The 22,087-nt window shown below is 46.4% G+C and overlaps 1 long non-coding RNA gene across 7 annotated transcripts in view; it reads left to right on the top strand.

Moving 5' to 3' along the window:
• Nucleotides 1-177: 177 nt before the first annotated feature.
• The window catches only part of LOC138988535 (uncharacterized), a 79,048-nt gene continuing 57,138 nt past the window's right edge, over nucleotides 178-22,087 (top strand). For 5 of the 7 annotated variants that reach the window (XR_011464809.1, XR_011464807.1, XR_011464805.1 and 2 more), the window contains exon 1: nucleotides 281-416. This is a non-coding gene — a long non-coding RNA (uncharacterized lncRNA). Of the gene's footprint in view, nucleotides 417-22,087 lie in introns of all 7 variants that reach the window. The other 2 variants (XR_011464804.1, XR_011464808.1) reach the window with 1 other exon arrangement.

The raw sequence follows: 22,087 nt of genomic DNA, 5'->3' as shown, positions 1-22,087 counted from the left end.
AGGGAAAACCCGGCCTGACTCACCGGCGCGCGGCCGACCCACAGCCCGGCCCGGGCCCCCGGATGTGGGGGGCGGGGACGGGGGCCACCCCCGCCCACCGCGTGCCAACCTGAGCCCCGCCCGGGCTCGCGACTCCAGCCTAGGCTAGCCCGCCGAGACGTCGCGAGGCGGTGGCGCCCGAGCCCCCTGCCGGTTGCGCTCTGTGCCGCGGACGCCCAGGCGCGCGGGCTCGGACCCGGGCCGGTCTACAACACGAAGTGCGGCCTATGCTCCCAGAGGGCGTCCAGCCCGCCCCGCTCCTCCGCCGCCTCCTCCTCTTCTAGCCTAGCCCGTCTGTCTCGGTTTCCAGAACTCGACAGCTTCCGAAGAGGCGCATTCCGTCCATCATCTCCCTGATTCTTGCCGCCTCCCCTTAGGTAAGCAGCATTATTCCCTGGCGAGGCTGAGCAAAGTAGTACTCCGAGAGGTGTGGAGAGATTTGCCCAAGATCTCGGGCTCCTTAGCAGTTGAATTGGGCGCTATGTTTTTGTGGGAGTTTTTGGTACCAAAGACTTCTAAGGGGAGCAAATTCAGATCAGTTCAGTCGCTCAGTCGTGTCCGACTCTTTGCGACCCCATGGACTGCAGCATGCCGGGCTTCCTTGTCCATCACCAACTCCCCGAGCTTACTCAAACTCATGTCCATCGAGTCGGTGATGCCATCCAACCATCTCATCCTCTGTCGTCCCCTTCTCCTCCCACCTTCAATCTTTCCAAGCATCAGGGTCTTTTCTAGTGAGTCAGTTCTTCTCATCGGGTGGCCAAAGTATGGGGAGTTTCAGCTGCAGCGTCCGTCCTTCCAAGGAATATTCAAGATTAATTTCCTTTACGATAGACTGGTTGGATCTCCTTGCAGTCCAGGGGACTGTCAAGAGTCTTCTCCAATAACACAGTTCAGAAGCATCAATGCTTCCCCGCTGAGCTTTCTTTATAGCCCGACTCTCACATCCATACATGAAAAAACTATAGCTCTGACTAGACGGATCTTTGTTGGCAAAGTGATGTCTCTGCTTTTTAATATGCTGTCTAGATTGATCATAGCTTTCCTTCCAAGGAGCAAGCATCTTTTAATTTCATGGCTACAGTCACTGTCTGCAGATGTCTTCAGGGGCCAGGCAAATAGTGTGAGTCAGACTGGCAGGTGTAAGACATAGAAGAGATGGAAACGGAGACAGAGATGGACACCTATAGGCATTCAGATTCAAATATGAAAACACCACATCTTCCAAAAAAGGTTATAAATATATAGTGAGGTATGATCCAGCAATTCCACTCCTAGATATATACTCTGAAGAATTGAAAACAGGAATTCAAACAGACACTAGTGCATGGGTGTTTGTGGCAAGACTAGCCACAATAGCCCAAAGCTGGAAACAACCCAATTGCCCATCGACAGATAAATGAACACACAAAATGTGGTATGTCCATAGATGGAATATTATTCAACCATAAAAGGACAATTTGGATGATCCGCCAGTTTTGCCGAACCAGACACTAAAGACTGCATGTGGTATAATTCCACTTATATGAAGCAGATAAATCCAGCAGAAGGAAGATTAGGTCTAGATGCTGTGGGGAGGGAAGAATGAAGAGTGACGGCTTGATGGTGTAAAATGGATTGATTCCTGCCATATCAGTAAATAAGGGTGTCAGCGATTTCAAGGCCTCCAAAAGTGAATTTCTGAGCTTGGAGGGGCCCAAAAGGGAGAACAGTGCCTGCAATCCAGCAGCTGTCAGCTGCCGTCATTCCCTATGTCACTCCCAGCAGTGGACAAGGAACTAAGGATGTAAAAAAAAAAAACAAGAAGCAAGATGCTGACCCCAGATAGCTGAGATGTGTATGAAAGGAAAGATTTCAGTGAGCCCAGAGCTTGCATCTTCCTATACATAGAAAAGGGCTAGATTCTTTAACTTGAGATATCTAGTTTTCCTTAATTAACAATAATCTTTGATGTTAAGGCTACCTTCTCCCTTTATTGCAAACTTCTGTATAACCTGACTCCTTCCCCTGCCTCCTTGGAACAGTTCTTTCAAGGTTACTTGAGATGCCATCCTCTGGGCTTGAAGTCCTAAACATTCCCACCAAATAAAACAACTTTCCACTTTCAGGTTATGACTATATTTTTTAAGTCGACAATGGATGTGGGGTTTCCTTTTGCAATGAGGAAAATGTTTCGGAAACACATAGAAATGGTGGTTGCACAATTTAAAAGGGTTTGTTTTATATGATGTGAATTTTACCTCAATTAAAAAAAAAGAGAGACATCAGGACTTCCCTGGTGGCACAGTGGATAAGAATCTGCCTGCCAATGCAGGGGACATGAATTCGATCCCTGGTTTGGAAAGATTCCACATGCCACGGAGCAGCTAACCCCCCATACCACAACTACTGAGTCTGGGCTCTAGAGCCCACACGTTAAAACTCCTGAGCCCACGTGCTGCAAGAGCCTGTGTTCCGCAACGAGAGAAGCCACCGTAATGAGAAGCCATCCTACCGCAGCTAGAGAGTAGCCCCCGCTCCCCACAATTAAAGAAAGCCCGCGCAAAGCAACAAAGACCCAGTGCAGCCAAAAATAAATAAATAAACAAACAAACAAAAAGACATCATGTTACCCTTGAATCAGATTTGGCCCACAGGCCACCAGTTTGCAACCCCTGTCTTCTATGCTGTCCTTGCTGCTGCTGCTGCTGCTAAGTCACTTCAGTCGTGTCCGACTCTGTGTGACCCCAAAGACGGCAGCCCACCAGGCTCCCCCGTCCCTGGGATTCTCCAGGCAAGAACACTGGAGTGGGTTGCCATTTCCTTCTCCAATGCATGAAAGTGAAAAGTGAAAGTGAAGTCGCTCAGTTGTGTCCGACTCTCAGTGACCCCATGGACTGCAGCCTTCCAGGCTCCTCCATCCATGGGATTTTCCAGGCAAGAGTACTGGAGTGGGGTGCCATTGCCTTCTCCGATGCTGTCCTTACCAGTGTTCTAACAATGGAAGTACTAGAATTCGGAGGACTTGTCTAATTAAAAAAACTCATTAATAAGTATTTGGGGTATCAGCTCTTGGGGAGCCCCTAGTCCGATAGCGTTACATATGAAGCTTTAGCACAAGTACACACTTTACCTTTGGGGGGGACCTGAAAGAAGGCCTCGTTGGGAAGTGGCTTTTGAGATGGTACTTGAAGGATGGAAGGCATTTCCGTGGAGGAAGGTGCTTATGATGGAACGAGAGCCTATGGCTGGAGAAAGCAGCGCATGGTCGGTGAAGGCAGAGCCTTCATCTTACTAGTGAACCCAGAAAGCTTACTAGTGAACCCAGAGCCCTGGGGTAGGAAAGGTCAGTGGGAGGGACGGAGCACAGGTGGCACATTTGAGCAGACTCAGAAAGGCCAGATGACGGGAGCCTCGGAGGTGTTGAGAGAGGGGAGTGGGAGGACCAAGCTGGGCTTCGGGGAAAGTACACAGGCCCTGTGAAGTGATTGAGGAAGGCAGGATGGATTAGAGGAGTGTTAGGGAATAGAAACAGGGCTACGGAGGGAAAGGGCAGTGAGGAGAGAAAGAGAGGAAGGATATTCATGAGATGGTCTGAGAGAATTGACTTGTCTTGGCGAGAAATTCCGTGAGGAGGAGAGGGAAGGGATCAATGGTGACTAATCCAAAGTCTTCTGACCAGCCCCCTAACCCCCAGTCTGTTTTTTCCCAGCCAGAGGGAGGTAGGAGGGGGAGGGTGTTCAATATCTTAGAACATCCCAGGAGGAAGGAAAGAAATCAGATGATATTCTAGAGCCCAGAGATATAAAAACAGGTCAGGGAGGAGAGAGGGGCCAGAGAGTGGCCCCTCTGAATGGAATACCAAGGAAGTGGCTGCAACCAGAGACAACAGCTGGTGGTGGGAGACTGGCGGACCCTTGGCTGCTGGGCACCACGATGCAGAGTGCAGTGGATTGGGGCAGGAGTAGAGAACAGCCTGACTCCATCTCTCGAGCAGAGTTGTCATGAACAGAAACAGAGCTCAGGTCTGTGGCCCCCTCTAGCCTGGACTTGGCTACTGGTCCCAATCTCCTGCACAGGCTCTGGTCTCTATACTGCTAAGAGCACCCCATCACTTCCCCTCAGAAGTTGAGGAGCTGGCCTGGCAGATGTTCCTTCCTGCCTGGCTTTTTGGAGCCCTTTGATTATGTCCATGTCACCTGGATGGGGAGTGCGAGGCTGAGGGGACCAGCTGCCTTCAGCACTAATCCAGAAATTGCCTCCTCCTTCTCCTCCACATCCATTCACCCTCACATCTTCCCATGCATATTCAGAAGCTTAATAGTTGTTGAGTTGCTAAGTCATGTGCAACTCTTTGCAAGCCTACGGACTGCAGCATGCCAGGCTTCCCTGTCCTTCACCATCTCCTGGAGTTTGCTCAAATTCATGTCCACTGAATTGGTGATGCTATCTAACATTATCATGCCCTCTTGTCCTTTTGCCTTCAGTCTTTCCCACCGTCAGGGTCTTTTCCAGTGAGTTGGCTCTCAGCATCAGGTGGCCAAAATATTGGGGCTTCAGATTCAGCATCAGTCCTTCCAATGAATATTCAGGGTTGATTTCCTTTAGGATTGACTGGTTTGATCTCATTGCTGTCCAAGGGACTCCCAAGGGACTTCTCCAGCACTACAGTTCTAAAGCATCAGTTCTTCGGTGCTCAGTCGAACTCTCACATCTGTACATGACTACTGGGAAAACCATAGCATTGACTATATGGACTTTTGTTGGCAAAATGATGTCTTTGCTTTTTAATATACTGTCTAGGTTTGTCATAGCTTTCCTTCCAAGGAGCAAACATCTTTTAATTTCATGGCTGCAGTCACCATCCGCGGTGATTTTGAAGCACAAGAAAATGAAATCTGTCACTGCTTCTACTTTTCCCCCTTCTATTTGCCATGAAATGATGGGACCAGATGCCATGATCTTAGTTTTTGAGTTTCAAGCCAGCTTTTTCACTCTCTTTCACCCTCATCAAGAGGCTCTTTAGTTTCTCTTCACGTTCTGCCGTTAAAGTAGTATTATCTTCATATCTGAGGTAGTTGATATTTTTCCCAGAAACCTTTTCTTGTTCTGTCTTTTTCTCCCAGCAGTCTTGATTCCCGATTGTGATTCATCCAGCTTGGCATTTCGTGTGATGTACTCTGCATAGAAGTTAAATAAGCAGGGTGTCAGTATACAATCTTGTCATACCCCTTTCCCCATTTTAAACCAGTCAGTTTTTCCATGTCCAGTCCTAACTGTTACTTCTTGACTTGCATACAAGTTTCTCAGGAGACAAGTAAGGTAGTCTGGTATTCCCATCTCTTTAAGAATTTTCCAGAGTTTGTTGTGATCCATACAATGAAAGGCTTTCACATAGTTAATGAAGCAGAAGTAGATTTTTGGGGGGGAATTCCTTTGCTTTTTCTATGAGCCAGTGGATGTTGGCAATTTGATCTTTGGTTCCTCTGTCTTTTCTAAACCCAGCTTGTACATCTGGAAGTTCTTGGTTCACGTACTACTGAAGTCTAGCTTGAAGGATTTTGAACATAACCTTACTAACGTGGGAAATGAAGGCAATTGTCTAGTAGTTTGAACATTCTTTGGTACTACCCTTCTTTGGGATTGGAATTAAAACTGACATTTTCCAGTTCTGTGGCCACTGCTGAGTTTTCCAAATTTGCTGACGTATTGAGTACAGCACGTTAACAGCATCATCTTTTAGGATTTTAACTAACTCACCTGGAATTCCATCACTTCCACTAGCTTTGCTTGTAGTAATGCTTTCTAAGACCCACTTGACTTCACACTCCAGGATGTCAGGCTCTAGGTGAGTGACCACACCATCATGGGTATCCTGGACATTAAGACCTTTTTTATATAGTTTTTCTGTGTATTCTTGCCACCTTTTCTACCACTGTTAGGTCCTTACCGTTTCTGTCCTTTATCATGCCTATCCTTGCATGAAATATTCCTGTCATCTCTCCAATTTTCTTGAAGAGATTTCCAGTCTTTCCCATTCTATTGTTTTCCTCTACTTCTTTGCACTGTTCATTGAAGAAGGCCTTCTTCCCTTAGGGCATTAACCAGAGAGCATGACACTGAACCCTTTGGGTGACCTCAGTCCAGCCACCTCTGATGGAAAAACTAAGGTCCAGAGAAGGCACGTGACTTACTCCCCCAAAATATGTTTCAGAGCTAGTTCCTGAGCTGGACATGAAAGCTGGAAGTCTAGCCGCCTAACAGTTCAACTAGTCTCCTTCCCTCCATGCAGGCTGCCTCTTATTCTTACCTCTGTCGCCTTGGCCTTTAACCTCTGATCTACCTTTCTGAGGTCTTTAAGAAGGTGGGCTGGCAAAGTGTTATTTCATTCCAAGTGAATGAAATACAAGATAATACAATGAAATCCAAGAAGATACACCTTGGGGTATTATCTACTCTAATAAGTAAATTAGGATGAATTATAATTCATTATTCCTGAATTATATATTCATTATAAGATAGCAGATCCTTATAGATTAATATACTTCATTTCTATAATTTTTAATGGTTTTTGGAAACTGAAAAATAGTTAAAATATTTTCCTTTTAAATATATTAGAATTAATATTAGCAATAGTGTATTCACTGTATAAAGCTTTCATTCCTTGGTGGCTCAGATGGTAAAGAATGGTAAAGAATCTGCCTGCAATGAGGGAGACCCAGGTTCGATCCCTGGGTCAGGAAAATCCCCTGGAGAAGGAAATGACAAACCACTCGAGTATTCTTGTCTGGAAAATTTGATGGACAGAGGAGCCTGGCGGGCTACAATCCATGGGATCACAAAGAATCAGACACGACTGAGTGACTAACACTTTCTATAAAGTAATGGACTGTTTCTGTTATATTTGTATTATAAAAAAGCAAATCAACTTAATTTTGACTATTGTTTAATAGTCAAATGTAATTTTATTATTTATTTAATATTTGGCTGTGCTAGGTCTCTGCTGTGGCATGTGAGATCTAGTTCCCTGACCAGGGATCAAACCCGGCCCCCTTGTTTTGGGAGTGCAAAGTCTTAGCCCTTGGATCACTAGGGAAGTCCCTAGGCATGGATTCTTAAAAACAGTTATCTCAGTTTCTCATATAAAGCTTCCTGAAAATTACCTCATAAAAACTTAGACATGGAGGGCTTCCCTGGTGGCTCAGTGGTAAAGAATTCGCCTGCCAGTGCAGGAGATACGGGTTTGATCCCTGATCCAGGAAGATCCCACGTGCTGCAGAGCAACAAAGCCCATGCACCACACTACTGAGCCTGTGCTGTAGCGCCCAGGAACTGCAGCTGCTGAGCACAGGCACCACAACTACTGCAGCCCACATATTCTAGAGCCCGTGCTCCACAACAGGAGAAGACCCTGCAGTGAGAACTCTGTGCACCAAGCAGCCCCTGCTCCCTACAACTAGAGAAAATCCCATGTAGCAACGAAGACCCAGCAGAGTCAAAAATAAAAATAAATAAAATTATAAAATAATTTAGACAAGGATATGTTGGAAAATCTGAGGATACTGATTCTTCAAAAGTAGGGAATATAATAATATAGCCCCAAATTACATGAAGCAAAAATGCATATAATTGAACTGAGAAATAGAAAGTTGAATAATAGTTGGAGATTTCAATACCCCACTTTCCATAGTGGATAAAACAGCTAGTCAGAAGATAACAAGGAAATATAAGACTTGAACAATACTAACCCAAGCATTCTAAACCTAACATTCCGACCAAAAGCAGAAGAAGGTGTCTTTCTCAAGTGCACATTGAGTATTCTCCAGGATAGGCCATGTGCTAGGCCATACGACAAGCCTCAATAAGTTTAAAAGGACTGAAATCATACAAGTTATGTTCTCTGGCAATGGAATGAAATTAGATATCAACAACAAAATTAATTTGGGAAATTCACAAATATGTGCAAATTAAGCAGAACACTTCTATGTAATCAATGGGTCAAAGAAGAATCACAAAGGAAATCAGAATATACATTGAGATGAATTAAAATGACAAAAGTTTATTGGATGCAGCTAAAACAGTACTTAGAGGGAAATTTATAGCTATAAATATTATTTGACTGTAAAAAGGAATGGAGTACTGATATCTATTACAACATGAATAAATGTTAAAACCACTAAGCTGAGTGAAAGAGACCAGTCTCAAAAGGCTGCATATTATATGATTCCATTTATATAAAATGTCTAGAATAGGCAAATCAATGGAAAGTTGATTAATGGTTTCCTAGGGCTGGGAGTTTGGGAGAAATGGGCAGTTACTGCTAACAGTCATGAGGTTTCTTTTTTTGATGATGAAAATATTCTAAAATTGATTGAGGTGACAACCCCACTAGAAATCACTAAATTATACATTTAAATGAATTAATTAAATGGTATGTGAGTTATATTTCAGTAAAGCTATACTTCAAAAACAAGTTAAATTTGAAAGTTGAAAATATCCTTGAAATACAGCACAAAAGTGAAATTCTTTTTGTTAATTTGATGTTCTTCTGTATTTTAACCTAACTGGGGTCACCTTCAGTTTTGTAAAATATTCTACTCATTGTGTTTGCCTTTCCACCTTCTTTCTCCTGTACATTCCATGGATTATCACATTCTCAGACACAACAACCACCACATTTAGTCAAATTTGTGTATCATAGAGTTGATGTGGCTTCAATAATAAACAATAAATGCCAGCAGCCTCAGCAAATGAAAAAAAAAAAAAAAAGGAGGGCTGAGCAGAAACCAGGCCTCTGTCCCCCTCCACATGCTTACCTGGACAGCATGGGAGAGGCCAGACTGGGCAGGGGTGGGGGTTGAATGCAGTGAACTTTGCTCACTCTCCTGGGCTCACCAGGCAGACACCCTTGCCTGGGCACCTGCCCCCAGATTTGGCATCCCTGTGGAGTTGACTCAGAAGCTACACACTGCCCAGATGCCAAGGGGCGAGGCACTGAGGGCCTGGGGCCAGGGGAATGGAAAGAAGCTCCCTGGATGCACCCGCTTCCTGAATTGGCTGGCCTTGGACAATTTCATTTCTTTCTCTACACCTTGGTTTTCTTATCTCAAAAGGGGGATCATTATTTGGCTGGGAGGATTAAATGAAGTATCATCTGTGAAGCATGTGCCCACCACCGTATCTGGCAAATAATAGGCATCCGTAAATGTCAGTTTGTCCTTTTCCTACTCCTTACGGGGAAAGTTGATCAGAAGGTCAAAATGCTTGCCACAGAGTCTGTCTTGAGGCGGCTGGACTCCCACCTAGCGTGCACTCATGTTGTCTTGGGTCATTTTCTCTGGGCTGGGTGGTACATGCATCCATGCTACTTCCAAGTGAAACCCTGGAGCCACCCATGGAGACCTGGGGTTTTTGCTTTCTCTCTGGCTGCCACCTCTGCCCTCATCACTTTTCTCCTTGATTGTTGCATCAGCCTGCTTGGGCTCCCTGCTGCCTACCCTTGGCCTTTGCCCACTCTGCCCGGGAGGGCACTTTCCAGCCTACGCATTCTGTCTCTACCATCCTCTTTTTGAGAGATGGCATCCCATCTTCAGGACTAGTCCCATAGCTCCTCCAGGCCCAGCTCTGGCCCCTGCCTCCCCCACCTCTGCCCTGGGGACCACGTCCGTGTCCTCGTCTGTGTTTGTTGTTGGGAGAATCCACTTAAGGCACCCACCATGCCCATGGCCCCTCCTCTTACCCCCAAGGCAAAACTGCTCCCCCATTCTCTGCCACTGGGGCAGCACTTGATGCAGTGCATTGGCGCCTGTGGTTCATTTGGCTGGAGGCATCTGATGAGTTCTGAGCCCCTAGTCCACATCCCCGGTGCCTCCCCAAACCTGATGGTTGACTGTGCTCAGCTCCAACCCACCACCTGCAAAAAAAGCCTCTTCATGACTGCTTTCTAACCAGGAGGAGGAGGATGAAGAAAGGTGGCCCTGGCTGTAATCCCCAGTCTAAAGCTTCCTGGTGACCTCTCTGAGCCTTCATTTCTTCATTTGTCAACAGGCAGAACAGGTCATGGGCTTCAGCCATGGGAAGGAACTGGCACATACAGGGACTTGAGAGCAGTGTGTCCCCCACCTGTTCTTCACTCCTTGTCCTCTTTTGTCCCTTCTCATCCTCTGGGGCCAGGCCCTAGCCTGAAGGAGGAAGGAAGAGGGAGAAGCACTGGGCGTTCCCAGAGAGGCAGCAACTAAGAATTTCAGACCATGGCAAGAGCAGGCTAACAGGTAACTCCTGGTGCCCACTCTAGCTGCTGCCAGCTCCAAGAGTATTCTAAACCCAAGAGCTGTGTCACAGCTGGGGCATTGTGGCTGTCAGGGTAGAGGCAGAAGGACCCCGCTCAGCCTCCCACACACCACACCCTGGGATGAAAGTGGACTCCTGGGATCTGGACTGCCCTCCTTGAGTCACCGTGCTGGGGAGGAGCCTGAGTCCACCTCTGCTACCGTTTCTGTGACCAGCCTCCTCTGGTGACCGTGACCCAGGGCAACCTCAGGTGCAGGTGGAGGGGGAAGCTGGGAGCTGCCTGAACTTGTTCAGTCGCCTGCCCAGGGGCAGAGAGCTCAGCTCTTCAGGAGCCAGCAGGACTGCATTGTGAAAGTCACCCAGAAGTCCAGGCCACCTGGCCAGCCCACTGGCCCCACAGCCAGGCTGAGCCCAGCTGCCAACCAAGGTGTAGCAGGGAACCTGCCCTGAAACCAGCGATACCTGGGCTCTGGTCCTTGGCTGTAGTGACTTATGGGCAGTGGGCAGTAGCGGAGGCTGGGTGTGGGGGTGAGGGAAGATTGAGAGAAATCTGGGAAGTCTATGGCAAGATGAAAGGGTTGGGGAGATTGGGAGCCCAATAGGTGGCTCAGGCGGTAAAGAATCCATCTGCAGTGCAGGAGACCTGGGTTCAGTCCGTGGGTTGGGACGATCCCCTGGAGGAGGGCATGGCAACCCACTGCAGGATTCTTGCCTGGAGAATTCCCATGGACAGAGGAGCCTGGTGGGCTGCAGTCCATGGAGTCTCAAAGAGTTGGACATGACTGGGTGACTAAGCACAGCACAATACTGACCTGCACACTTGAAGATGGTAAATTGTGTGACGTGTATTTTACCACAATTAGAAATTTTTTAACAGAAAAAAACTACACTGAAGTGAACTTGAATTCACATATTCCAGTGTTCACTAAAAGGTGCTATTAAGGGACCTAAGGGGTAAACAAAGATTTACCTAGATTACTATCAAAGCTTAATCATGGACATTTCCCAACACGCACAAAGGTAAAGAGAAGAGTAAAAAACTTCTCGGGTGCCCATCACCCCATCATCTGATTTTATTCATCTCTATATAAACCCTCCCCCACGCACTCAGCTCCTCCTCCACTCCAGGTTATTTTAAAGCAAATTCCAGACATGGTATTTCATCCGTCAATATCTCAGTGTCGACAAGCATTTGAAATTATAATATGCATTTATTCTAGGCTGAGTAATTTCACAGGTATGAAGGGTTCGGACTCCTCAGGGTCTGCCAGGTGGGGCCATCTGGTGGCCTCTTCTTTGCCCTCTACCACCGCCAGGGTGACCTGCTCACTGACACTGCTTTCCTGAGAGAGAACGAGGAAGCTCATTCCTCTCTCTTGCTCTCTAAAGAGGGCTGGGGGAAAGACCTTGAGGTCACCTGTAGGACCCCTGCATGTGTCTAAAAGATGGCTGACGTGCTCAGGAGCAGGCTGGAGTGCCGAGACAAGGATGCTTCCTACAGTGAGTGGGAGCCACAGGCCTGACCCCTTAGGTCCTGGTCTTGGGGAGCTCGGCTACCTGGCCGCCCTGGTCCTCTCGCTCACATATCCACCCTGTGGGCACCTCATCTGCCCTTCCATTTATCCATGCCCCAGGCCCTGGCACGTGGAAGACCACATGCCTTGGAAGTCTGGAAGTCAGCCCTCTCCCCTGTGTCTTCTGCTCAGTCCCCTGCTTTGTCCCCTTCCTCAGCCCACCGAGTAGATATGCCCGACACAGCCTATCTGGCTTCCATCCCCAGCTCACAGCAGGCTTGACTCAGGCTAAGAGGCTTGTGTCGGCTGCTGCCCAAACCCAAACATTCATCTGGCCCCACCCAGGAGAGCCAGACAGGCTGACGCACACCCTTGCCTGCCTGGCCCGTCCCCACCCTCCAACCAAACCTCCCCAGGGAAGACATTCTCCACCCACTGCTCCACCTCCTCTGAAATCCAGGCCACATACAGATCTTCACGTGATCCTCAAGGTCATTCAAGCAGGAGTTGGTGATATCCCTGTCAGGTCTGACGGCAGGATGGGCACAGGATTGTGTGTGGGCATGGACATCAGGAAGATGGGGCCAGTCCCGAACTCTGCACACAGCGTCGGTTTCAGGGGGCTTACCAGGCTGACGGTGACAAACACCACCTCATCCTTTGTCCCTGGGTTAGTTTACCCACAGGAGCCAGTGGGAAGGTCCACAAACGTACTGAACGGTTTGTTGCAGGTCCATCCATCTGGGCAGCAGATGCTGAGATAGAAAGGCAGAAGGAGAGAGTTTATTGGGGGAACATCTTTGAAAGAAAAGGGAGCAGGATTGGGTAGAGGGCACCACGAGGCAAGACAGACTCCAACAACTCTGTCCGGCGAGGGGCTCCAGACCTAACTGCCGGTTGGAGGATCCCTCATCTGATAAGTATAAGGTCCTTCTACCACCACCATGCTGGCTTCCAGAGAAGAGTGTGACCTCCATCTGAAAGCCTAGCTGGACTCAGAAGATGCTGATAGCGGGGCTCTGTCATCCAGGCACACTCCTTGCAGCTGGGCAATGAGTCCTTTCTTGAAGGGACATGTCACCTTGTCCTACCCAGTCATAGGACAAGCTGTGTGACTGGAGGCCCTGGGCTGCAGGCATAAAACCTTTAGCGGGGAAGCAGTTTAATGGTGGGATCATGGTCTCCTAGACTCTGTCTCCACCTCCAGGAGGTGCAGGATGTGGTTGAACACATGTGTAAACGAGTAGATGAACATACTCCTCAAGAATCAGGTTTTAGTGCAATTCTGGAATTTAGCATTAGGAAACCTGTGCTCAACCTTCAGTCTGTGCCTTTATTAGCTATACGACCTTTAACCTGTTCTAGACCTTGATTTCTTTATTTGTAAAATGAGAGTGATGATGCCTGTTGTAAGACTTAAATGTGGTAACATCTCTGAAAACCTGGTGTAGAATAAAATCATGTGTCTGACATCATCTTACTTATATGAAGCATAGAACATCACCCCGTGCAAGATAAGGAACAGGCAGAAAATACACCGGAAATGTTAACACTCAGTGTTTCTGGGTGACTTTTTTTCAGATTTAATTTTGAAATAGTTTTGGTCTTAGAGAAAAATTACAAAAATAATAGAGTTTTCTTATACCCTTGACTTAGCCTCCACCCATGTTAATATCAACCATAACCAAGCACAGTGATGACAACTGAGAAGTTAACAGTGGTTCAGTACTGTAATTTGTGGACTTTATTTGCATTCAACCAGTTTTTCTCCTAACGCCCCCTGTCTGGTTCAGGATCTAGCCCAGCACCCCACAAGGCCTTTAGTTGTCATGTCTTCTTAGTCCCCTCCACTCTGACATTTCTTCAGTCTTACCTTATCTTTCATGACTTCATTCTCTGAAGAGCACTGGTATCATAGAATACCCTCAACTTGTGTTTGTCTGAGGCTGGGCAGCATGGGAAAGAGAACTACCGAGATGTGTGCCATCTCGGCACACATCAGGGGCCAAGATATCAGCGTATTTCCTCTCTGGTGCTAAGATCTTACAAAACTTAAATTCCAGTCACTACCCTTTGATTTCTGAGATACTGTTGTCTGTATAACTTTAAAGCCTTTATTATTGTTCTTGCATGCAGCCAATCTTTAGCTCGATTGACCCACGTATATAACATGGTTTTTGTCCATTCCTTCCTGCATCCATGATCTGCCATATCAGATAATTTTCCTTCTCTCTGCAAAACAGCCTTTAGAATTCCTTTAATGTATTATGGTCTCCTGGTGGCATATTCTCTCAGTTTTTTGTGACAGTGTGTTTATTTAGCATTTCTCCTTAAAGGATAATGTCTCTGTGTATAGAATTCCAAGTTGGCACTAACTTTCTCTTAGTACATCGATGCTATTGTTCAACCATGCAGTTCCATTTTTGCTCTTGAGGAACCAGATACAGTTGAATTTTGTGAATCAGTCAGGTTTTGCTAGAGTATGCTGCAGTAACAAACAGCCCCTGAGTCTCCTTGGTTTGCAACAACAAAGGTTTGTTTCTGGCTTTCTTTCCATGTGCTGCATGAGTTGGCTGCAGTTCCTGGCTGAGACATGCTAGTCTCCTAGCAGAGGGAAAAGAACCATGGCAAAATCCTGTGATGGTTTGTAAAGCTTTTGCTGAGAAGTGGTGGTAGATCTCACTTACCCACACATGTTATTGGCCAAAGCCTGACAATAGGTTGGAAAAATATTAGCCTCCCATGAAGATTGGTGGCAAATACAATTGGCCTTCCATATCCAAGGATTTTGCATCTGTGGATTCAACCAATCATGATATTTCAATCAAAAATATTTGAAAAAATTCCCGGAAGTTCCACAAGCCAAACTTGAATCTGCTTTGTACTCAGCCTGGGTTTTCATGGGAAGGACTGATGCTAAAGCTGAAACTCCAATGCTTGGCCACCTCATGTGAAGAGTTGACTCATTGGAAAAGACCCTGATGCTGGGAGGGATTGGGGGCAGGAGGAGAAGGGGATGACAGAGGATGAGATGGCTGGATGGCATCACCGACTCAATGGACATGAGTTTGAATGAACTCCGGGAGTTGGTGATGGACAGGGAGGCCTGGCGTGCTGCGATTCATGTTGTCGAAGAGTCGGACACGACTGAGCAACTGAACTGAACTGAACTATTTATTTTCATTTACATTGTGTTAAGTACTATAAATAATCTAGAAATGATTTAAAGTATATGGGAGGATGTTTGTAGGTTATATGCAAATACGACACCGTTTCGCATAAGGGAATTGAGCATCCTAGAACCAATCAATGCCCTGTGGATCCTGAGGGGTGACTAATTGGGAACAATAGTGCTATCACACTGTGGCTCCTTTGAAGAGTTCTGTAGCACTTAGGTGTGTTGTTGTTGTTCAGCCACTAAGTCATGTCTGACTCTTTGTGACCCCATGGACTGCAACACACCAGGCTTCCCTGTCCTTCACCATCACCCTGAGCTTGTTCAAATTCATGTCCATTGAGTCAGTGGTGCCATCCAATCATCTCATCTTCTGTCGCCCCCTTCTCCTCCTGTCTTCAATTTTTCCCAGCATCAGGGTCTTTTATAGTGAGTCAGCTCTTGGCATCAGGTGGCCAAAGTACTGAAGCTTCAGCTTCAGCATCAGTCCTTCCAGTGAATATTCAGGGTTGATTTCCTTTATGATTGACTAGTTTGATTTCCTTACAGTCCAAGGGACTCTCAAGAGTCTTCTCCAACACCACACTTTGAAAGCATACGTTCTTCAGCGGTCAGCCTTCTTTATGGTTTGTAAAGCTTTTGCTGCCGACAGTGACTGCAGACACGAAATTAAAAGACCACTACTTCTCAGTAGAAGTTTTACAAACCATCACGTGATTTTGCCATGGTTCTTTTTCCCTCTGCTAGGAGATTAGCATGTCTCAGGCAGGAGCTGCAGCCAACTCATGCAGCACATGAAAAGAAAGCTAGAAATAAACCTTTGTTGTCAGAAACCAAAGATATTCAGGGGCTGTTTGTTACCACAGCATACTCTAGCAAAACCTGACTGATTCACAGAATTCAACTATGTCTGGTTCTTCAACAGCAAAAATGAAAACTCTCACATCTGTACATGACTACTGGAAAAACCATAGCTTTGACTATACAGACCTTGGTCAACAAAGTAATGTCTCTGCTTTTTAGTATGCTGTCTATGTTTGTCATAGCTTTTCTTCCAAGAAGCAAGCGTCTTTTAATTTTATGACTGAAGTCACCGTCTACAGTGATTTTGGAGTCCAAGAAAATAAAATCTGCCACTGTTTCCATGTTTTTCTGCATCTATTTGCCAGGAAGTGGTGGGACCAGACACCATGATCTTAGTTTTTTTAATGTTGAGTTTCAAGCCAGTTTTTTCACTCTCCTCTTCCACCTTCATCAAGAGGCTCTTTAGTTCCTCTTCACTACGGTACGCTTTAGGTACACCCAGGAAAATATAAATTATGTTAGTTTTTTCAAACAAAAGGGATATAATATACAAGATGAGTTGTTTACACATATTTTTGAAGGCAGCAAGAGCAAAAGAGGATGCTGAGTTTACCCAGATATTAGTAATTACAGGAAGCAGCTGCCGTCCCTTGGCCTAGAAGGATAAAAGGGAAGAGGCAGGGTAGCAGGACCTAGAGGCTCGAAGAAGGACCTGCAGCTGGGCTGGATCGACCATAGGAAGGGCCCTGCTGGCTAGCGCTATTACCTGGGAGGGGGTTTTGTATGACTTATGCTGGGAGCATTGAAAGGAGCTGGAGGCTCCTAAAGTGAAGTGGACAGGAAGGAATCCCTTTCTCCCACGTAAATCTCCTTTTAGTGCCTCCCATTGGCAGAACTGAATAGAAAGTCAGCTGGCAAGGGGGCCTGGGAAATATGGCTTTCAAACCCTCGCCCCTAACATCACAGAGCTTGTTATGGAAGGGTGGGTTAAGACCTGAGAGACAAGAAGTAAATAACCAGCATTATTACCTATTTTCCTCTGGATGTGTTTACCATTTTTCTCTTTGGTATTCTACAGTTTCACTATGATGGATCGAGGCATGGATTTCTTTTTATTTACTCTGATGGGATCCATTTGAGTTCTCAAATCTGTAGATTAATATCTTCTATCCGTTCTGGAATATTCTCAACCCATCTTTTGAATATTGTCTCTGTTCTGGTCTCTCTTTCTTCTTTCCTTCTGGAACTGCAATTAGAAATATGTCAGATCTTATTATAACTTTCTTAGCTTCTGTATTTTCCATCCTTTTGTCTTTCCATACTTCTTTCTGGTTCATTTCTTCTGACCAACCTTCCTGTTCAGCAATGCACTCTTCAGTCATGTCAAATCTGCTGTTAAACCATCCATTCAGTTTATAATTTGAACTTTGAGTTTTTATTTATTCTGTTTTTGCATATGCTATATAATTTTATGGAGTTCCTAGTTCCTTGCTGAAATTTCCAATTTTAGTATTTAATTTCTTAAACATAGTAAATGTAATTTGTTTTATAGTCTGGAGTCCCTCTGGCTCTGTTTCTGTTGATTATTATTTCCAAAGGGTTTTGCTCAAGGGATCTTACTTCCTTCTGTGTCTGGTTATTTTTGTATGTTGAATATTGTGTTTGTGAAATTATTTGTAGAGAATAATTTGATATGAGGTGATTTTGTTATTCACCAAGGAGAATTTTCTGTTGCTCTTGCCAGGTGCCTGGAGGGATTAGCAAACTGAGATCATGTTAGTTCACACTTAGGGCATGATGTTTTCTGGGGCACCTGCATGACTCAGAGGTTGACTACCATTCAGGGAAGGGCAGTTTTGCTTTCAGTTCATTTTTACTTCTGGGGTGCAGTTCTTTGGGGCTGAGCCCAATGTTGAGCTGATTTGTCAGTCCACCACCCTTGGTAGGCCCCTGACTGATTTTTTATTTTATGTTATTTTATTTTATATGCTGGGTCCTCATTGCTGTGCAGTCTTTTCTCTAGTTTCAGTGAGCAGCAGAGCTACTCTCTAGTGGTGGTGAATGGGCTTCTCAATGCAGTGGCTTCTTTTGTTGCAGAGTATGGGCTCTAGGACATGCAGGCTTCAGTAATTGTGGCTTGCCAACTCTGGAGCACAGGCTCAATAGTTGTGATGCATGGGCTTAGTTACTCCAAAGCATGTGGGATCTTCCTGGACCAGGGATCAAACACTTGTCTCCCTTGACAGTCGGATTCTTTACCACTGAGCCACCAGGGAAGCCCCCTGACTCTGATTTTTGTCTCCAGCCATGCAAGGCCACTAGAAGTGAGCTTGGCCTCTCAGCCATTTCTTTGCACTTGGCAAAAGTTTTTGAGGACAACCATAGCATCAAGTATCAGGATCACCTCTTTGGAATCCTGTCCTCTCCAGGACCTTGGCACAGCAGTTCCTCACTATCTTGTTAGCTCCTCGATGCTTTTAAGAGTGAGTGTGTGTGTGTGAATTCCATGGCTGTCTAGTGTTAGGATTCCGGGCTTTCACTGCCTGGGGCCAGGGATCTATCCCTGGTCAGGGAACTAAGATCCTGCAAGCCATACTGTGTTTCCCCACCCCCCCCCAAAAAAGGTGTGTGTGTGAATTTTATGAACATTTGACCAGCTCTTTTAGCTGTCTTCAGCAGGAGGTCGTGTCCAAAATATCTAGACTGCCTTTACTGTAAGAAATGTCCTGGTTTGCTTCTCTCTTTTTTTGGCCTTGCTGCAAGACTTGCAGGATCTTAGTCTTCCAATCAGGGATTGAACCCCATCCCAGCAGCAAAAGTGCTCAGTCCTAACCACTGGACTGCCAGGAAATTCCCCTGGTTGCCTTTTAAACTATTAAACTACCAGTGTGGAGGATACATCAGAGAGTACAAGAGTGGTTTTGGGGAGGCTAGTTATGTTCATCTATGTGGAAGATGCTGTAGGCTTCGACAGGATATTGGGAGTAGAGCTGGAAAGAGGACAGATTTTGAGAGCTACTTTGGATGTTGACATGATGGACTTCGTTTTTTATTGTGTTTGGCATGATTAACTGAATGGGTAATAGATTCCCAGTCTCAGAGATAGTTGTCTGAGAGGAAGAACAATTTGGGAACAGATCAGCAGTTTGGTTTTGGGTATATATATTTGATGAGGCTTTGGGCTGTCCGAGAGAGAATGTTTCATGCTGCTGCTACTGCTAAGTCTCTTCAGTTGTGTCCGACTCTGTGTGACCCCATGGACTGCAGCCTACCAGGCTACTCCGTCCATGGGATTCTCCAGGCAAGGACACTGGAGTGGGTTGCCACTTCCTTCTCCGATGCATGAAAGTGGAAAGTGAAAGTGAAGTCGCTCAGTCGTGTCCAACTCCTAGCGACCCCGTGGACTGCAGCCCACCAGGCTCCTCCATCCATGGGATTCCCCGGGCAACAGTACTGGAGTGGGGTGCCATTGCCTTGACCCGAATGTTCCATGGGCAACTGCATATTTGGGTCTGGAGTTCAGGCAGTGATATATAAAATTGCAAGTCTTCAACAGAAAGACTTTGACCTTTGATCCTGTGGTTTTCTTTAATGGAAATATTTTAAATATAATTTTTGCCAACATTGATTTTTTCTTGGGTTGATAAAACATTTTTTTTTAACAAATTGTATTAAAGCAAATAATTTTGCTGAAAAAGTTTAAATACAGCACAAACTGTTTATTTTTTGCATTTAAAGTTTATTTTTCAAAAATTATTTTATCACTGCTTTTCAATTTAACTTTATTCAATTTAATTTAAAAATAAAATCAGTTTCTCCATGAGTCAGTTTGCATTTCCTCTTGCAACTGTTATTTCTGTGAAGTCCAGACTTCTGGATCAGGTTTTGCAGCTAAGTTCTGTCAAGAAGATTTGAATTTTTCAACCTTTTAAAGCCAAACATTTTGCCAGTGCAGGTTCAGCTGCTGTCAGTTTTATTTGGTGGTATTCAGTGGAAGGGGCTTCCCTGGTAGTTCAGTAGGTAAAGAATCTGCCTGCAAAGCAGAAGACCTGGCTTCAATCCCTGGGTTGGGAAGATCCCCAGGAGGAGGGCAAGGCAACCCACTCCAGTATTCTTGCCTGGAGAATCCCATGGACAGAGGAGCTTGGCGGGCTACAGTCCCTGAGGTCCCAAAGAGTCGGACACGACTGATGGACTAAGCAAAGCACAGCATTCAGTGGACAAGTGATAGTTTGTCTCTGTTTCTTAGGGAATCCAGGAGAAATTTTTGAGCAGTTATGTGATCGAGAGAAATGGAGAGCAAGATAACAGAATAGTTGAGGAATATCAGGACATGGGGAGAGAGGGAAAGAAAACAGGAGAAAGGACAGAGTGGGGGCAGAAAGAGACGGGGAGGGAGAGATGGAGGATGAGGGGGGCGGGGAGAGGATGCAGGGTACAACAGATCAGAATACCCTTGGGGTTTAAACAGGGAAGGTGAAAAATGCCCTCCTGTCACTCTCTGCATATTACTGAAGCTCTGAGGTTCAGATCCTCTGGAGAGAGAACTGGGTTCAAAGTCAAGGCTGGTGGGACTACCAGATGTGAAAGCAGGTCCAGGAGGATGAGGAGCCGGCAAGACCCGCACGCAGAGAGAGAGAGAGAGAGAGAGAAAGCTGGCGCGGACTCCACCTGTCCACTGGGTTCAGCGAGGAGCAGGTCCCGCCCGGGTCTGGCTGCACCCAGGTGCGCATGCGCTGCCCTGCCCGCCAGAGCAGCGGGTTGGGGAGGTGCGGTAATCGTGGAGAGTCTCAGTGATAGGGAACCCCGCTCAGCTGACCTGATGGAAAGACGTGGGGCGGGGAGTGCTTTGTTGTGCTGCAGGGAGAGGCCCCTGGGAGGACGGGGTCTGCCTGTTCCTCAACTCCAGGGGCTTCGGATCTCCTGACTGTTCCTGAGCCCAGCCTGAGGGTCAGCCTGCAGAGACTGGACTGAAGCAAGGAAGCAGGAGCGCGCGCCTCCGGGATTCTACCTGCTCTTTGATCCAGGCTGGTGGCGCGGGTCTGCGTTCATAAGGCTGAGCTGTCCTCACCAGGCCGGCCCCTAGGTGCTGCTGCCCTGCCCTGAGCCACCTGGGACACTCCCCACGATGGTTAGTTCTTCATCTAGTGCTCTCAGTTCCATAGCCCATAATCTGCAAGATGACCAGGTCTAGCGAATAAAACACAGCACTCCTAGGCAAATTGGAAATTCAGGTAAACAGTGAGTTATCTGTTATACCACTTTTTAATATGAAAAAAATAATTTGTTACTCTGAAACATTGAAATTTAACTGGGGGTTTCAGTGTTTTGTCTGACAGCCTTAGCCCTGGCCCAGCTCTCCTCTCCTTTCCATCCTCACCCCTGACTCAAGCCCACCTGAACTACTGTAGCCCCCTCCAATCCTCTGCAGCTGCTTCTACTCCTGCCCCTCCCTGGGCCTTGTTCCACACCAGTCTCCAGCTTACAAGGCCAACACACATCTCTGATCTTGCCACCTAAAATTCTGCCCCAGAGACTGCAAACTCAAAACCCATAAACAGGTTTGGTGGTGGTGGTGGTGGTGTTTTCCATCAGAACGTTTCACTATAAAGACTGGATTTCTGGCTTCTCTTTTTTTTAAAGGTGACTACAGCAGCCTGAGCCCAGATTTCAAACTTTGGCTCCATCACAGGGAGCTAAGAGTGCCTTTCCATTTTAGAAAGGCCCTAGTCTGCACATCCCCCGAGTCTTCTGGGCCACATTCATCTCCTTAACCTGCCCTTGTTCCACCTCAGCTTTTAACCACTGGCCTGCTAAGGTCAGGTACCTCAGCTTGACATTCAAGACTTTTCCAACTCAGGGGACATGTCCTCTATCCCACCTTCTTTCTCTGTCCATTCCTTTTCTTACCTTCTTCTCCCCATGGTTGGCTCCTTAGCATATCCCATAATTGTGGCCACACTGTGCCTGCATCTCTCTGCCTAACAGGTGGTCCTCCTTCCTGTGGTCACATCCTGCTCATTCATCCAGGCCCAGGCCACAGGGACAGCCTCCCTGAGACTTTGTGTCATCTCTGCTTTAAAGGGTGCTCTCTGCTTTTCTTCTCTGGCCATCTAGGAAACCATTTATGTTCATTACAGGCTTCTTTCTCAGTACACACACACACACACATCCCCATGGTTAAGCATCCACTCTGTAGATGCCAGGGAAACAAAAGAAAAATGACCTTCGAGAGCTCCCAGGTGAGTGTGATGGGCTCACGGGCAGGGCTGAGAACAGATCCTCC

The sequence above is a fragment of the Bos mutus genome, chromosome 7 (genome assembly GCF_027580195.1).
Source record: "Bos mutus isolate GX-2022 chromosome 7, NWIPB_WYAK_1.1, whole genome shotgun sequence".
Lineage (NCBI taxonomy): Eukaryota > Metazoa > Chordata > Mammalia > Artiodactyla > Bovidae > Bos > Bos mutus.
This window is presented reverse-complemented; position numbering and strand designations above follow the sequence as displayed.